Source organism: Macrobrachium rosenbergii, chromosome 55 (genome assembly GCF_040412425.1).
Source record: "Macrobrachium rosenbergii isolate ZJJX-2024 chromosome 55, ASM4041242v1, whole genome shotgun sequence".
NCBI lineage: Eukaryota > Metazoa > Arthropoda > Malacostraca > Decapoda > Palaemonidae > Macrobrachium > Macrobrachium rosenbergii.
In genome coordinates, this window is record NC_089795.1 from 38482768 (window position 1) to 38499563 (window position 16796).

The following is a 16796-nucleotide window of genomic DNA, read 5'->3' on the forward strand; positions in this document are numbered from 1 at the left end:
CGTGTTTTTTTTTTCTACTAGCTTAGGTTACATCGTCAGTTTTCCCAGACACCGTGAGCTCTTTTTAAATTCAAAACAAGTGCTCATACCTGCGTAACAATGGTTGGATCATATTCGTGATAGAAAACTCTACTTGTAAAAACACTTCCTTGAGCGGTAAAGATGAACAGAATATAACTTTGGGATTTAATTAAATCCTGATTAAAAGATCAGAATTGTGTAATTCTAATATATAGATAGGTAAGTATAAAAGGCTCCTAGGAACAGCCTACCGCACAAAATAAAAAACCCTCATCTGTTTATGATATTAATCCTTATAAATTAATTTACGATATTTTTCTTATAAATTAATTTATGATATTAGTCTTATAAATTAATTAAGTCTTTCTTATAAATTAATTTATGATATTATTCTTATAAATTAATTAAGTCTTTACAGAAACATAATTGAATAAAAATTCTAGGGACACTAATATCTGATAGCATAATTCTTCTTTTCTTTTAATCAGATAAACATCTTAAGTAATGGCAACGGGTCACATAGCTATCTCTTAAATCAGTAAGGCTTGCTTCTCTTTCCGTGTTTTACCGATGGGTTCAACATCTGTAATTCGTAAATTTGCACGCATTTTAGGAAAGAGATGACTGACAGCAACATGGCGCGAAGCGAGAGAACTCATGAACAGCCAACAGCCACTTAGTGCATCCGTGATTCGTAAACAGCTTCTAAACACTACCCGCGTTTTGCTCAGTGGGGCATAAAAAACCAAAGAACCTTCCGCCATAGTTTCTATAAAAAAAAAAAAAAAAAAAAAAAAAAAAAAAAAAAAAAACTTGCATTATTTTCCAGGAGATATCAAGTTAGCAACTGTTTACAAAATCTCGTTCTTGTTAACAGCTGATTAAAACAGCTAACGTCACTAAATTAACAGCCGGAGTGCTATGATCCAACATCAACTAGGAGAAAAGACTTATGCTGTCAGTAGGCTAATTATCAAACAAAGACCGAAACTCACAAGAAAATATTCCACCAACCCTTTATTCAAGCGCATGCACCCATCACCCAATTTGACCAACACCTGTGAAATACTGACAAGAAAGTGTCATATCAAATGATAAAAGTCGCGTTTCGCAGCAACTGCATACTCGAGATCAAGAACCAGCGCAAAAACCCATCTGCTCACTGCTCCTGAAAACAATGCAGCAACAATTCTGCAGCTCTAGTGCTTCTTTTGTCCCAGAGGAAAGGACACCAAGCTAGCTACCCACTGTTCTGGTTTAATGCAAAACGCTGACTGAACACCGCCAATTTGGATTTATGAAGGCAAAGTTATGGTTACAAAAACACGCGCTGCCAGGAATAAGCTAAATATTTAAGCTTACATGCTCTCGTTATTGTGAACTGCGTGAATCGCCCTGAATACAGTTCATTTACGGATGCACTTCCATATACATAAATACATATATATATAAATTTCTGACTCACATCGGATCGAACCCAGGTCTTTAAATTGAGAGGCAAGGGCGCTGCCCACTAGGCCATACAAGTGATGAAAGAAGTTGGAACCTGAGGGCAACTGCACCCAAGGAATTACCTGGGCAAGCTAACTGCTTGCATACCAGCGTGTTTTCCCCAACTTCCCGACTCGGCAATGACCCAACTGACAGCACTTCAAGAAGGGATAATTCGAATGAAATGCTGTCAATTGGGTCATGTATCGGGAAGTTGGGGAAAACTACAGAAGTGCTCTATGCTCCAGGTTATTCACTGCCAAGTTGCCTCAGGTTCCAACTTCTTTATGACTCATGGCCTGAAATCAATCAAAGCTCTGCCTTTCAATGAAAGACCTGGGTTCGATCCTGATGTGAGTCAGAGAAAGTGATTTCGGTTCCACACGTGATTGTGTGTTTATCATTTCTATCTCTCTCTCTCTCTGTATTATATATATATATATATATATATATATATATATATATATATATATATATGATACAGAGAGAGAGAGAGAGAGAGAGAGAGAGAGAGAGAGAGAGAGAGAGAGAGGACACCAGGACAATAGCTTCTATTGCACAAGGAAATTAATAAAAAAAAAATATGTATATATATATATATGTATATATATAAAATATATATGTATATATATAATACATATAGGCATATATATATCAGAGATATATATATATATATATATATATATATATATATATATATATATATATATATATACATACACACAGGGATTCCATGCATTAATAAACAGACGACGCAGGCATGTGCAAGTGTCGGCTCGCACAACGGAGGAAGCGACATGAAATACCCATTATCATTCCCCGATATGTGCCGCACTACAAATGAAGTTCAACTTGAGTGTAATGGAAAAGTAAACAAGCGTGGCGAAGGAAAGCTGCAAGTGGCTTATTAAAATTCTGAGTTAGGCGTATTTTCAATTCTTGATAAGTTGCAAGAGTTACAATAACCTTCTTAAAAAGACAAGAAAAAAATATCACTAAATTAATTCCTTCGCTTAATGGCAAGCACTTCCTCTGAGGTAAATAAGTTAATTAATACCTACGTGGACAACTGCACATAAAGCGCTACAGATGTCTAAGTTAAGTATACCTTAGTGTAACCAGACCACTGAGCTGATTAATAGCTCTCCTAGGGCTGGCCCGAAGGATTAGACTTATTTTACGTGGCTAAGAACCAACTGGTTACCTAGCAACGGAACCCACAGCTTATTGTGGAATCCGAACCACATTATACCGAGAAATGAATTTCTATCGCCAGAAATAAATTCCTCTAATTCTTCATTGGAGACTCGAACTCGGGCCTAGCAGAGTGCTATCCGAGAGCTCTACCGACTCGTCCAACGAGGAACTGCTACATGTGTCTAAATAAGGGAAAAATCCAGTAAGGGCCAACACATTAAATTATCGCCTGTATCCACGTGAAATATTAGGCACTGTAGGAGTCAAATACTATACACATGAACATATGCGATTTTCCAAGCAGATCTTGGCATTTGCTTTGAAGGTCCCCATCAAATAAACCCTGGAATAACAGCGTACCCCTCCCCGTAACTTCAATGATATCCTATATTATCTTCGCACAACTAACAACACAGCACAGATTTCCAAAGGCATTGGTAAATTATCTCCTTTTTCCTAAAATAGAAAAAAAAATTATGAGAGTAAGATTTTTTGTAGCTACAAATATATACTCCCTTTCCATAGCAAATTTCATCTCTCCTCAAATGATACGAAAAACAATTAACTACTAATTAAGAGCTCATACAGTAAAACAATACACGCAGTTTTCGACAGAAAAATTATAAAGCGTAAATATACACAGCAACAGCAATGACAATGAAGGGAAAACTGAAATGCAGAAGCTTTTTTTACTTTCGTCATCACACATCCAGCATGTAATTTTAAGAATAAATTTCATGTTTGTTTTCTGCTCCGATTTATATTCATGTAAAACATCTCAACACAATCTCGTAAGCAATTAGGAGCACCAAGGAAGAATGGATAAACTCTTGAAAACCTTCGATAATCAGGAGATGACTCAATCAAACACTTTTCATCACTCAACGCTTTCAAGCTTTACAATACACTCCCATCAAGTACACCATGATTCCAATAGTACCAGAGAACCTCAATAACCAGTACGTTACAAAATGGGCTTCTTGCTCTAATGAACAAAGGCGTCTACATATTTACAGATGTTTAATACAAAACTTTGTATATGGCCTCGCCCCTAAAGCACCACTTTGTTCTCTAATGTACCAGATTTATTTATTTATAAATAAATATATAACATATATGAAACATTAAGCATATCCATCAACCTTACAAAGCATTGTATTTGGGGATATAGCTCTCTTTCTTAACGTTTCAAAGGCATTAAAACTGAAGGTTTTAATGCACCTGCCACTTTAAAAGTATTAAACTAATGCAACTGATATTCACAAAAGCCAGAGTAAATATTCAAGAGTCACCACAAATTTTCATGAAGATGATTCTCAACAACACGTCTAAACTTCATTACGAAATTATCAACTAATATAAATGTCCTATTTATGAAAAATATTATTGCATTTTTACATACATAAAATGCTAGCCGAAAGCACTCGGAGATCAACTACATCAAGAAACAAGATATGGAGAGGTGACCGAAAAGACATTCAACCTTCGATTAATTTACCCTTCTGCAAGCACGGGCTCTTGCTTCTATAGCAACCAGTATGGGTGGGGATTATTCCTCAATATCAGCAAACAAGAAAAATAAACAATAGCGAAAAAAAGGACGCTGAAAAGGAGGGGAGACCATAAAGATGATGATAATGCTAAGGCTAGTAAAGAAGCTTTCGGATACTTCCCCCCTAACACAATATGGCTCCACTAACCCTCCATTACCTCACACAAACGATCTTCAAACGATGGCTAACTCAGACCGGTAGCTGAGTAATGACTGCAGGGTAGGCTAAAGGAGCTTGGCACAAGACAGGCAGAGAGAGAGAGAGAGAGAGAGAGAGAGAGAGAGAGAGAGAGAGAGAGAGAAATTTTCACTGCTGATATCAGTTAAATATCTTTAACATTACACTAGCAGCAAGTAAGGTAGATACGGTAGGTATAATTGCATTTACATATACAGTGCAAAAAAAGGCGCGCGCGCGCATACACAATCTTTATTACACACACACACACACACACATATATATATATATATATATATATATATATATATATATATATATATATATATATATATATAAAAAACAAACAAATCTGTACAATTTGTACAGCATTTATTGTATATACATAAACAAAAACGCTTTATATATATATATATATATATATATATATATATATATATATATATATATATATATATATATATAAAATATACATATGTATACACAAACAAACAAACGCAATCTGTATATCATTTACTGCATATACATAAACAAACAAACGCTATCTGTATAGCATATCTGCATACAACAGAGTGAACGATGGAGAATCGCTTACATTACGCAATTTGTCAGATGATATCATGCAACGTATGAGAAGCAGCGGCATTTACGACGAATAAAATCATGAAAGGAGAAATCAATACTGAAATGCTTTTACAGCGGCGACGGAAAGGGTCCTCTCCAGGGAAACAGTGTGATATGTGAACATTTATTTTGTGGTGGGGGTGGTGTTCTTTTCCTGAATAATAATAATAATAATAATAATAATAATAATAATAATAATTAATTATTATTATCATATTATTATTATTATTCACATCTCTCCAATTACACGGGTAGGCTACAACAGGATACGCAAGTAGAATGCAAACATGATAAAAACTAAAGGGTGAAATTCTAAAAAGCAATTATATTATTCGCAAAGAGAGGGGAGAAGGGAGAAATAATTCTTTTAAAGGATGTAATACTAACCACTGTACCTCGATGACTACCACTACCAACAACTGTTACTGTACCTCGTGCTATAGCAACAGTATTAAAATACATGAAAGCATTGTAAAATGAAATCTTCCAAAATAACTGTATGTATGTTTAGCGGATATCCCTTAGTATTGATACAACTTCAAATAACTGCTGCATCCTTTGACTACTTTGTGCAGGTATAACCGAATCCTTATCAATTTCCACTGTCTTATGATCAAAGGGTTCCATCTACGTTTCGCATCGAAACCCAACATAATAAGGAAGTCAAAGGTGATTGAAAATGAGAATAGGCTCCTCACAAGACCTAGGCGTCCCTCTTCTGTAACGATTCAACATTTCCTTCTAGTAGTGTTTATTTGTGAGTGACTATCAAATAAATTCGGGACAACTGTATGTTGAATATAGAGTTAAATACAGAATTTAGGCCAAAGGCCAAGCACTGGGACCAGTGAGGTCATTCAGCGCTGAAAAGGAAATTGGCAGTAAAAGTTTGAAAGATGTAACAGGAGGAAATCCTCGCAGTTGCACATGAATCAATTGTTAGGAGAGGGTGAAAAGTAAGATGGAAGAAAGAGAATATGAAAGGAGGTACAATAAAAGGAACGAAAGGGGTTGCAGCTAGGGGGCGAAGACACGCTGCAACGAACCCCAAGTAATGCCCACAATGCACCGCATGAGGTGCACTGACGGCACAACCTCGCTACGGTGGTGACTACTGTATGGAAATTACGTACATGGATCATCGCAATTTCACTGCACCACAGACGCTGTGCACTTAAAGAACTTACTGTACGTAGAACTGTGTGTTACTTTGTCTAAAATAGTATTTAACGGCGAAAATGAGCTAACATACTGTACACTCTTACTAGTCAGTACCTACGCCAGCTTGTGACGTGAATGAAGATATATAGGGATACAGGCTTTTCATTGTTTTTTTTTTTTTATCACTAAAGTTAGAACTTGATTCCGATATCTGAGTTTCAATAGTTTAAGAAGAGCGAAGACACTAATTAGTGAATAGGATTCATTTGTGACACCGCTAGATACATACATTTTTTGTGATGATGGTCTTAATAGTCATCTAGAAGCCGTAGAAACTTTAATTTTGTTTCTTGGTTGGGATCACCTTTCACTGGTCCGGTACTTCTAGTGTTGATGCAATGATTCTTAGTTCTGGTGACAAAACTTTATATATATCGTAGAAACTTGTTAAAACATACGGCCGTCCGTCAACTCTCTCTCTCTCTCTCTTCTGGCTGAACCTTCCAGTTCCTATATAAATGGATACCCTAAAAATACACCTGGAATATCGATGGTACCAACTTCCGTAAAACATATTGAACTTAATCCCACGCAGGTTAACTAATTATGCAATAAATTCTTCAATTCAATTAAATCTTTTTTCTTCCTTTGGTCTCGTATATTCCTTTAGTTGCTACATCGATGACAGGAAATATATCGCCTGTATATTTGAGTGTGAGTACATATATGTATGTATGTATGGAATGAATGTATGTATGTATGTATGTATGTGTACTATATACATTACATTATATATATATATATATATATATATATATATATATATATATATATATATATATATATATATATATATACACATACATACACACAAAGTTCACTCCCAAAGCGAGCGCTCGCGTATGTCAATGCATTCATAAAGCACTTGTGAGATTTAATTCTTTATCATTTTGAAATAATGTAACCATATTCCTATACCAAACAATTCCTGCCCAGCCAACAAAATCTAATGGTCCATTCCCATTCCATCATAAATCCTTCCACAAGATTTGATTTACTGAAAGATAAAAGCTGGTATCATAACAACAAAGGTCACTGACGCTGTATTTCCATCAAGTTTAACTAAAGTCCGCAATCATTTTATTCTAATATTCTCTGAAACCAGTGAAACACAATACTGAAAAGGGATTTTAAACTACCTTCATCCGGACAAAACTTTTGATTTTCAGTCTCCCTCTCTTCACAAATCAATCCCGGGCAAAAAATAAAATAAAAAATAATAATTATAAAATCTAAAACTAATTCCACCTTCCAGCACTACCTTATTCGACTATTATTAAGAGTTTAAAAAGATCACAGAGTCACATTTCTAGGTTTCATATAGATCTCGTCCGAGGGATTTGGTCTCCAGTACGAGATGAAAATTAGGTAAAGGAAGAATTAAAGAAGTTGGACAGCTGGCTTGGAAGAAGTCGACGGCAAAGGATGAAGAGTAAAGGCAGAAAAAATCGCAGCTGAGGCCTAAAGAAAGCAGCGAAGAACCTTTAGTACCACCACCCCTCCCCCCAACCAGGGAATTTCCTTACTAAACTCGGCCGTTGTAACAAGGATGGAGCAAAAGTTAAAATTGAAAACCTCGAATTTTGAAACATATACAGACCGTGGTCACCTCTAAAACCAAACAGTAGCACTGACAATCCTAGACAGGGATAAAATTCTCACATGTACAACGTGCAATCAACATTTTAACATTTAACACTGTTTCTGCACTGCCAGAAAATGAAAGTAGTCGAATAAACCAACTTTTAAAACATCATGAGTACATACTATTGTGTGATGTAAAGTTGATAACAAAAATTATGTAAAAAAAAATCTAGTAATACCAAACTCATCTTTCAAGACAGCCCAAAAATTTACATGAGTATTATGTCATGAAAAACCAATACATACAACACATGATAACAGCAATTTCTAATAGAATGAAGATGACGATTTCGATTCTCAAGTCATGACTAGTTCATACAATTTTATTAATTTTTGCAAATACACAGCATTACAAAGAAATTAAATCTGACATCATTTGCCGCTGTACCGTCTTAAAAAAAAATGATGGGTTAACTAGCCACTTCTCCTTCGCCTTACAACCACAAAGAGTTCGTTCTGAAATAAGTCCGGTGTTACCAACATTGTCTTTGTCGGCGCTCGGCCAATAGAACCGCGGGGTTTATGAGCGGTTCCGGGATTCTATAACCTGTCAGACAGAACAAAAGAGAAATAGGAAAGGTCTTTTGCCATGGGCTCTTTAATTCTGGCTGAGCGCGCACAGTCTGATTTATTACCGGCAAACTCCGCTCATTTGATGCCTGACTAACGACTTCAGTCCTGTTACCCGATTTTCATCACGATCAACGGGTGGGTATCAACTATTGCATCATTCATGCCCAGACCTCGACCGCGAAACGGTATCACAATTACATTAATAGTAATATTGCGTCGAATTTTAGTTTATTCTCACAAAAAACAGAAGTGATCCGCTTACATATTCCTGGGAGGACTGAAACTACTTTGGTTACTGAGTCTATAATTCAGTAATTTTACCATTTATTAAACAAGGATAAGCTATGCTTACAATTCCAAATCCAAATGTTGGCCGAACTGATAAATATAATCCTAGATTTCACAGACAATAGCATTTATAATATGTAGTGGATCGAAATTCCTTGGCTAACCTGCACTAAAGTGACAGCATTTGGAAAAGACCTTTATAAAACGGTTCTTGCAATGTTTGGTCACCAATTCTCCAGATAATCATAACCATAACTATAAAATGTTAACGGCCGATGGACAGATCTGCATCAAAGTAGCTCTTAACAAGTCCTCGTGAGGCTCCTTCCTAATATCATTATTTTCGTTCACTGGTTCTTATGACAATCGAACTGGAAAATGTTAACAGACACTAAAAGGATTTGCGCAAAGTAACACTTGATAAGGATTTGTGTAAGGATCATTTCTGTCAACTTTTGTTTCATATGGTTCAACGGTTCAAAGAGGACAAAACTCTGAAACATATTGGACAAAATGGTCAGAACTCAGACGTCACAACACCTAGTAAGACCCTAGTAAGTGTCATTTCTGCTGAATTTTGTTTCGGTTACTGTAGTGGTTTTAATGCACAGTGGATCATTACTTTTAGGTTTAGTTAAAATTTAAGAAACGGAAACATATGTTCTCAGGCAATCTTGGCCACGAGATTAAATATCTCTGGAACCTGCTCTCAAGCAATCTTGGCCACGAGATTAAATATCTCTGGAACCTGCTGACATCCATACAGGAGACACCCATTTCCAGCAATGACAGATCAAAAGATTTGCAACATGTGCTATTAATAACCATATGTCTGCATATGTAAGAAGCCTTAAAAAAACAATGTCTTCTATCACTATTAGGTTAAATGATACTTTTAAAGTGCTTTGAAAAAAAAGACAGGAACAGATGGGAACAAGGATACTCAAATATTTGGAATTACTAAATACTATGCACAAGAAAGTATGGCATGCAATCACTGCGAGATCACCCGATTCAAGGTGTGCTAGAGTTCAACCTTAAGCTACACTGACTACACCATATTATGATCGGTTTGTTAAGTTAAGTATACCTTAGTTTTACCAGACCACTGAGCTGATTAACAGCTCTCCTAGGGCTGGCCCGAAGGATTGTGATTTCTGTTATTGCTAAAGATTAAAGCAATTTCTATAAGAAAAATGGCCATGATTTGAAGTTTAGGAGTACAAGAGCCTTCTGAAAATCATAAGCAAGTGACAGCTCACAACATGCATACATTATCCACTTTGCATGACTTGTTCTACTTAAAGTGTCTTAAGCACAGAGAACTATCGCATGAAGTAAAGTATACATTAAAGTACACATCTTGACGGAGATGGACTACAAGGGCAATGACCTTGGATGAGCTACAAGAGAAAACGAGAAACCAAACCAAACGACGGTAGTACCACCTGGGAACCTATGTACTAAAGAAGATCAGATGATACCTGTCAGGGATCCGTCTGACACTACATTTCTTCAAATGATGCCACTCCCCTTCAAAAATTTAGCCATAAAAGTTCTCCAAATGACGATCTGTTTGTTATAGGTCACCAAAACTGGAGACGAAATACCCGGGTAGTTCAGTCACACATGAAGATGCAGGTCTGAACATCTTTAAAATATGCTGCTTGTGAGTATGACGACTGCAAGCTCTTTACGTTAATAAATTAAAAATAGGAAGGAAATATAGCAAAAATAAAAAAAATACGGAGTTTGAAGTACACAAAGCACAAATAAAAACTACAAAAGAGGAAGAATGGCAGTTTAAAATACACGAGAGATATTCGTTTTTTAATAAGAGGAGGAAGCACTGCATAAATTTGTAAATACTAGAGAACAAGTCATCAACACTGGGACTCGCAGTCCACAACACAAGTGCTAAATCGAGGTGTACATGGCATACGCAGACTAAATGTATTAAAACGGTTCAGAGTAACTTTTCATGGATTTTATTTACTACTATATGCAGGTTTAAAATAACAAAAAACACGCCAAGTTTCAAACAATCTGATGGAAAATTGGCTTTCGTATCATCATCTCTTGTTTTGGTAACATTGAAGGTCTATACATACACATACATACACACTCACACGTACACACAAACACAAAATATATACTTTCATCATATAATACATGGCCTGATGCATGAAACTTAAATATATAACAAATAACATTCTTTTAATGTAGACAAGATCACTCATAATGTTCAGATCAAGGCTTTTCATTATGAAATTGTATGTGACATACTTTTAATTACATTCAACAGCACGCAATATTTACCGTAGCATGCAGTTTAAAGCCTTAACGAAAGGGCCTAAGTTTTATCACATAATGGAAATTCGATATCCTTGTGGTAATTTTTCAGACCTGGGCTGCTCTTTTATCACAAATGATTAAATTTATACTTTTGCAACAAGTCCCGGAAATGTAAAGCGCAGGCGGTGCTTGGTCAAACAAAGCAGAAGTAAAAAATGCGTTCTGTAACCTGTAGAAAAGACCAACTTCATACAATCCTAATTATGTCTTATAAAAAACATTATTTTACTAAACAGATACATCGATAAAACTGGAAATTTATACAACAGTAATTAATTTGAAATTAAAGAACAAATGCAATGATTTTTAGTCGAAAGATCGGAACTTACACACGACAGAAAAAGTTAAATTCACCTAACTTATTTTCTCCCTTCCTAAAAGCAATTTCGATTTAAGGTAACATCTGGGTATTTTACTAAAGACTAATTACGATACAATTCAACGATCTTGAATCTTCGCTGGTATTAAAAGCACAGTTAGGCTATCTTCACATAGTAATGTTCCTTTCTTTTAACTCATAAACAGAAGTGTAACTGTACTTGTAATCAGGCAAAACAGCCATCAAGTTCAAGGCACACGACCTACTAATTAGAGAACGTGACTTTCATAAACGGGGCTGGATGGCACTTCCTCAGGTGATGATACACAGAAACACAAGTTGAACATTTACAGCTGTACCTTTAAATCTCAAAAATGTATAGACGCACATGAGTGAAGGCGTATGTTATATATATATATATATATATATATATATATATATATACACACACACACACACATAATATATATGTATGTATAGATATATATATATATATATATATATATATATATATATATATATATATATATATATATATATATATATATATATTATACGTTAACCCGTGTTCTACTGCTGTCCCAGTAACAGCGTAGTGAAAGAACTAGGTATGCACTCACAGTCATGTAAGCCTATGTCCTGAAAACTGTTGTCAGCGGGTACCGGTACTATGGTAACTTCATCGTTTAGTGTTAAACATAATCATACCTCTGACCCTGAAGGGGCTAAGACTTTCATGAAAGAGAAAAATCTACTTTCGGATACGTTTACATAGAAAACTCCTCGTGCAACAGCTCAACTAAAAGTGAGAGAGAGAGAGAGAGAGAGAGAGAGAGAGAGAGAGAGAGAGAGAGAGAGAGAGAGAGAGAGAGAGAGAGAATATGCGCATTTCTAAACGGAAATCGGTGTAATACCTGCATGCAAATAACTACACAAAATAATCGCAAAAGGCCATTATTCCTAACATGTTTGTTAAATTCCTTTTATTGGCAGGCCACTCTGAAAATGCTGAAAAAATATCACAACCCGAATGAATTGAATCGACTATTTTTCACGAGACTTCATAGCGTAACGAAGCTAATTCCACTATTTTCATTGACATGGCACTGAGGTGGAGAATCAACCCACCCGTTCTCATGTCAGCTTACGTAAGCAAATGAGAAGCAAAGAAAACACTGGTAAAAAAGAAAAAAAAAAACCTGAACGCTATTTATCTCTTCAGAACTTGTGAGCTCCCTTGGGGTGGTTTTAAATCTAGCAATCATAACGTGGGCTCCCTTGGTCGTTTGTTGCCGACTTAGCGAATTAACAATAATATTTAGCATCTATCTCAATTCTACAGCTGTCACTGAATATAGCCTAATATGCCAAACCAGCGTCTCCGCTTGTCGGGTTGAGTCCCGAGGTCCATGTAATGCACTTTTAATACTTTTAACAGCTCACCGCACTTACAAGCGTTCTTCGTTAAGATCCAGTGCTTCCACAGGGACAGTTTTATCTAAATAGACCAACACCAAATGAAGATTTTGAAACACAAAACGGCGCCTTGAAATTAAATAACACAAGTTTATCAGAGACCATAACCCAATGCACTGAAACTGTCATATCCATCTTATGTATAAAAGCTAATATAGGAATATATATTTAAAAAACTACAAGTACACACCTTCCAAAACAAAAACCATTTACAAAGACTTACAAATAAACTTTAAACTTCAATTTTTTCTGAGACCTGGAATCAGTTTCAGTAATCACGTAAAAGATAAAATATTTTAACAAAAACCTAAAACCCTACAAAAATAGCCTAAATACAAAAATAGCCTAAATCAAATATATAAACAATGACAAAGTATACAATTAAAAAGAAACGCTAATGACTAAACTAACCGCAAAGAAAAATACACAAAGAGGGGATTTTTCCTTTTTCGTTGTTAGACGCATATACAACTGTTTCTCGTGGCGTGAGTAGGCTATATATCAGGTTTCCATGATATCATTCACCGACTTGCTGGTCACTTTCTGAGTTGTTTTATATATGCAACGATCTTTGGTGCCTATGAGCTCGCGCGAGAAATTCTTACAAAAACTTTCTGCAAAATTTTTTGTGATTTTACTTCGTAAGGCTAATATCTGAAAAATTATACATAGACTAAGAGAGAGAGAGAGAGAGAGAGAGAGAGAGAGAGAGAGAGAGAGAGAGAGAGAGAGAGAGAGACTAACAGCACCCAATCAGCTTGCAAATTCCTTAAAGGATTGTCTACAAACATAAGCTATGACAGATGTCTTGCGGTTTATCAAAGTAGACATACTCATTAAGGATGCAAGAACCCTGTACATCTCACAAGCCAGAAAGGACATGGGATAACAAGAACTCAAAACGAGGATCAAGACAACTGGTATGCTGAAAACTGTTGGAGAATTAGGTTTGACAAGTTTACTCCCGGAAACTGTTCATCAGAATGTTTGCTTTCCCTTTAAAAGACTTTTCATTTGGAGTGAAGAGTATGGCGATTCTTATTAGATCAAAATAAGAAATTACTAGCGACAGGAAAAAAATACGAATGACTGATGAAAACAGTTCCATAGATGAAATGGTTATGGAACAGAAGAGGTCCAAGCTAGATTTACATAGAGAAAAAAATTTCCAAAGAGCGGCTGTACCATTCGATAACAAAAGCTAGAGCCTTCAAAAAACAAGGAGCTGCAGATTTTAACATTAAAAAAATTACAATATTTAGGTTATTAGAACTGGGCTAGTTTTTAAAACAATGTTTGCAATTTGCCATATTCTAATGTAGAGTGATTATTATTATTATTTTTTTTTTTTGCATAAATTATTAAAAACTGAAGGCAGTTCCAATAACACCCCAGCGACTGGCAAACTGAAGGCCATGGCTAAATATAGAAGGCAACATGTTTCAACAGCGATAATAATAAAATTCCATCACAGGAAATGCTTCTAACTGAAAGCAAACATTTCTTCAATTTACGTCGCCTGCTCGTTTTCTCTGATGAAAATGACCATACACGGTTATTTACACCATAACGTTACCGGTCGTCCATTATGAGAGAGAGAGAGAGAGAGAGAGAGAGAGAGAGAGAGAGAGAGAGAGAGAGAGAGAGAGAGAGAGAGGTTGTTTGGATGGTCGATAGCACTCGCTTGATTGCATGAGTATGCACGATCATATCTGCCTTTAATGACACTAATAACAGAATCCCCCTACGTTATTAAAGGCTTTCTAACAACGACCAAGCCTTGGCAAATTCCTGCGATAAAGGACGAGCGTAGGGCTTCAATATTCGGAGGAATTTGTACCGTATGACAAGCACTTTTTAAGCAGCCCCTCTTGTCATTCGTCTGCATTTATCCATTTTCCTTAATTCACGGTTGGGCTAGGGAAGGTTATACAATTATGAGGGCTCTTGAGAGAGAGAGAGAGAGAGAGAGAGAGAGAGAGAGAGAGAGAGAGAGAGAGAGATTTAAACTTCTCGTTTCTCCTGGATATCCAAAAGAAAATGATGCGAGCTTTGTGAGCAAGCTAATAAAAAATATATTCGAATATTTATAAAACTCTGGAACTCTAACAGTTTATAAGTAATGCTGGACAAATTGCTCCATTGGAAAATGCACAAAATCCAATAGTTGAATAATTAAAACTAATTTTGAATAGCAAGGCAATGATCCCGTCAAGTCCCTTTACACTGCCGTTACCTGTTACAGTATGTGACGTTAAACGTACTGTTGTTGATGATTTTGATGGAAAAGCCCGCGGCGGCATTATACTGTATGTGACGTATACCACTGAAAGTTTCGACTTACATGAACATATCTGTTACTAGGCTAAATGCTTCTTTCCTTGACCTAGGTAATCCGGTCAACGATAGTTTGTCCTTTTTTTTTTTTTTTTTAGTTATCGTATCTGATTCTCTTCAGTTTTCTTTTTCTTACCACATATTTTCCAATTTTAATTTCCTCTTCTGAACTGCTCTCCTTCTTGGGGACATTGGGGCTTGCTAATATTCTGCTTTTCTAACTAAAGGTGCAGCTTGGCGTGTCATAAAAATAAAGCAATAATAATACCGACTCACTCGTCAGATCAGGTCTTCGCTGAAGTGATAAGATATGTTAACAGTGACAGGAAATACATGAGCCACTCAGTTCACCTGAGCTACCTTGCTGCACTTGCAAGTTTTTTTTCGTTTTAACGTGCTTTTATACCCATTTTTATATGGGGTAAGCACGGTGCCTTCTTTGAAGGACTTTGATTTGGCGGTGGGGTAGGCCGTAACCTCGACCGGCTGCCCTGCCTGACATCGCTTAGACCCCGGTAACGAATGTATACATGTATTACCGAAACCCCCGCTCCCTTTCTCCCAGCAGCACAAGGAGAACTGGGCGGGCAATCCGACAGTTCGAGACGTGGGAGGTGTCTGCTATGTTTTAGAAGATGTTGGAGTGGCTTTGTTTTATGTGTTGTATTAGTCTGTAACATCCATTTGCTTTCAGCAAACCTATCCATTGATTACATACGTAATCCCGGGATGTCTACACGGATAGCAAAGTTTCCGCCTCTGACTGGTCGGCTGCGGGGATTGAACCCTCGCCACAGGCTTCTATGAAGTCTGTGGTTGCCACTCTATCAACCAAGCCATCGAGGCTCTACCTTGCTGCACTTGCAAGTAACCTACATAATTTAAGATTTTTCCTAAAGCTTATATTTCTACATAAAACTCTGGACCCAGTTGCGCCCCTGGGGGCAAGGTTTGAACGAGTCGAATCTGCACTACAAGTGGTTTTTCGGAAGATTTAAAATTTAATAAAACTTTCTATTATGACTTAAGAACAATAAAAAATTTCATTACACAATTAAGAAAAACATGAAATAAGATACTTTCTACAAATGAAGATCACAAGAACAATAAAAACAACGACAACAATGCGCTCCACCCTTAAAGTTGAGTCACTGTACTTCCATCGAGGGCAGTGGCTCAATCCCTGTGGCTATTTTTTTTCTCGTGTCATATTAGGAAGTGTGATTGAATGAGTTCTTTTAACAATATTGTTTTGTATCTCTGTTACGTACAGCCGATGGGAAAAGGGATTTGATGGAAAAAGTATTGATGTAATTCACATTGCGGGTATTGCTCATGTGAAATATAAAAGGGGAAAATAAAAGAAGAGCGATTGAATTGCTTTCGAAATAAATAGCGCGGGGCTGCGGCGGGCATAAAAATGAAATAAATACAACCCGAATGCTTTTAGCTTACAATAGAAATTACAACATCTCCCGGTGGGGGTGCTTTTCAGTGCTTGAACCAATGCACTGACTACA